Source organism: Myotis brandtii, unplaced genomic scaffold (genome assembly GCF_000412655.1).
Source record: "Myotis brandtii unplaced genomic scaffold, ASM41265v1 scaffold103, whole genome shotgun sequence".
NCBI lineage: Eukaryota > Metazoa > Chordata > Mammalia > Chiroptera > Vespertilionidae > Myotis > Myotis brandtii.
The window spans coordinates 1472837-1475927 of NW_005353460.1; the positions used below are offsets into that span (position 1 = coordinate 1472837).

The 3091-nt window shown below is 44.2% G+C and overlaps 1 pseudogene; it reads left to right on the forward strand.

Annotated features, from left to right (window-relative positions):
* Positions 1 to 2459, forward strand: part of LOC102249262 — a 10582-nt pseudogene extending 8123 nt beyond the window's left edge.
* The last annotated feature ends 632 nt before the right edge of the window (positions 2460 to 3091 follow it).

Genomic DNA, 3091 nt, shown 5'->3' on the forward strand with positions numbered 1-3091 from the left:
GAAGTAGCCACGAAAATAATTTTATGGTTGGGGGTCACCACAACATGAGGAACTGTATGAAAGGGTCTCGGCATTAGGAAGGTTGAGAACCACTAAACTAAGGTATATACCATGCTTATTTTGGTAAATCTGGTCAGTTAATAAACTGAGTCTTCAAAATTGAAAAAAAAAAATACACACACACACACACACACACACACACACACACATATACATATACATATCTCCTTTGCCTAACTTTTCTGTTGGGGTCTTAGTGCTTGTTTACTAATTTATAAATATGTACTGTTATGTAGATATTGACCCTTTGTATAGTTTCTGATACTGTAGTCTATTTTTCCCCTCCATATTTGTCATTTATCTTTTTAAAAATAAATTTATTGATTGACTTTTAGAGAGAGAGAAAGGGGGAGGGAGAGAGGGAGAGAGAGAAACATCGATTTTTTTGTTCTACTTATTTATGCATTCATTGGTTGCTTCTTGTATGTGCCCTGATCAAGAATCAAACCCTCAACCTTGGGGTATCAGCAGCATACTCTAACCAACTTAGCTCCCTGGCCAGGACCTCGTTTCATTTTAACAAGCTCCATAGGTAATTCTGTTTCTCATTTAGATGGAACAGCTAATGCAGACTCCTTGGGGCTAATGGAGGACAGTGTGGCTGGAGCGGAGTGGCTGAGGGGCAGGGTAGTAGAAGTAAAGGTCTGTCATTTACCTTTTAATTTGGTCATTCATGTTTTATTTTTGTACAGACAGAAAGATTCTTTTTTTTTTCCAAAAAGATTCTTTATGGGGGAAGAGGGTAATGTTTTCCATTGCTCTTAAGCTTAGAACAGTGGTTCTCAACCTTCCTAATGCCGCGACCCTTTAATATAGTTCCTCATGTTGTGGTGACCCCCAATTTCATTGTTACAAATTGAACATAATTAAAGCATAGTGATTAATCACAAAAACAATATGTAGTTATATATGTGTTTTCCGATGGTCTTAGGCGAGCCCTGAGAAAGGGCCGTTTGACCCCCAAAGGGGTCGCCACCCACAGGTTGAGAACCGCTGGCTTAGAAGGTAAATATTCACCTATATTTTTCACATAGCCTTTTTGGCTGGAATTTTTACTTTTTTATGTGTTAATCTCTCTGGAATTGATATTGGTATATGATGTGGTATAAAGATAAGTTTTACTTTTTTCCACAAAGTCCTAATTAAGTATTAAGACATAACTTATTGAATAATCCCACCCTTCCCTTATTGGATTTATGATCCTTCTTTATTGTACAATAAATTCTATGGTACAGGGTCTGTTTGAAACATCTAGAGTACCTGAGTGATTTTAACTATCTGATTATGTTGGATGGTTGGGTCAACTTACACACTTCTGTGCCTTATAAGATATCCACCCTATATAATAAAAGCCTAATATGCTAAGTGTCCGTCATTAATGATATGCTAAGGTTGCTCAACTGCTCATTATGACGTGCACTGACCACCAGGGGGCAGACAACCGACCAGTCGACCAGTCACTATGACATACACTGACCACCAGGGGGCAGGAACTCTGACCGGTACGTTAGCTTGCTGCTGGGGTCTGCAGATCGGGACTGAGCAAGACAGGCCGAACATGCCCTGGAGCCCTCCCACGGTCCCTCCCGAGTTGGCCAACCTCCCGCATCCCTCCCCGGCCCCAATCATGCACTGATGGGATCCCTCAGCCTGGCCTACACCCTTTCGCAATCCGGGACTCTTTGGGGGATGTCATAGAGCTGGTTTTGGCCCGATCCGCAGGCCAGGCCAATGGACCCCACTGGTGCATGAATTCGTGCACCGGGCCTCTAATATATATAACCTGGGAAGGCTCCTCTTTGCTCCATTTTACTGGATCCTGATATCGCAGGGTAAGAAAAGATTTCAAAATGTCAGTGGACAAGGGCACTCCCTATTTCTGTCCAGGCCTTGCTCTCTTACCTCTAGACTTGGAAGAGGTGTATGAGTGTAACCTAAGACGGCAGCACTATCCAGGCAAGCTAGAGATTAGGTGAGGCGGGGGGGGGGGGGGGGGGTCTCCACTGATGGAAAATAATATTAAAAATCCCATGCTATCACTTGAATGACCTAGTTTCATGTTTTCTGCGTACATTCTTCTTATCTCATAGTCTTTTTAGAAGCCATTTCAAATGTTCCAGCTTTATGAATTTAAAGCTGTAGAAGCTCTCCAGGAACTATGAAGGGAAAGGTCATGAGTCCACAATGGCAAATGGTTAAAGGGACACAGCCTCCCAGCCCCACCCCATCCTAAAGCTTGGAGGTAACAGCAGATGCCCAGGGGAGACATCAGGAATGCCAGGGGTCAAAAGTGAAAGCTGTGTGGTCCTGTCCCTTTTCCCCGTAGGAGAGCTTCTTTCTACCACCAGTCTCGGGAGATGTTATGGTCACTAAGGGATGTGGTCATTTCCTCACACTGACGCAAGGTTCAGCCACTATCACAATATCTAACCTTTTAGAGCCGTGTTTTTCTTTGTTTACTTGTCTCCAGCACTGTTTCAAAAAGAATGCAATGCTGTTTACAGAACCACATAAATGAAGTTAGATGGCATCAATTCCTGGTAGAAAACCCCACGAGAACGGGGAGGCAGAAGTGAAACAGGGCAGGGACAGGGAAGCGTGCTGAGTGGGACCGCGTGCTGTAAAGTTCCAAAGGCGCACTGGGCTTGGCCTGCTGGGCTTTCCAAAACTTGCTGAAGCTGTCAAGCCAGTGTTGTGTTTTCATTCCCCAGAATCCAATCATTGTTGGGGACAAAGCCCAGTGGAACAATCAAATCCAGATTCACAGGCTAGAAGGAGACCTCTAACCTAGTTCAATGCCCTAACCCACGTGGCAAGCACCACAGCTCACCAACTGGTCTTCATGTATGCTTTTCCAGAACCTGAGCTCACAGGATAAAAGCCCGCAATTTAGAGATATATTGAAGGAGATGTTTTCCAAGTGTTTGGGTCTGTTTTGCTGTGGGGCCCTAGACTCCTATGAGCAGTTTTCTAAGGAAGGGGGGATCCTAGGAGCAGTAGGAGCAGGCAAAGCCACTGCAGCCCCCCCACC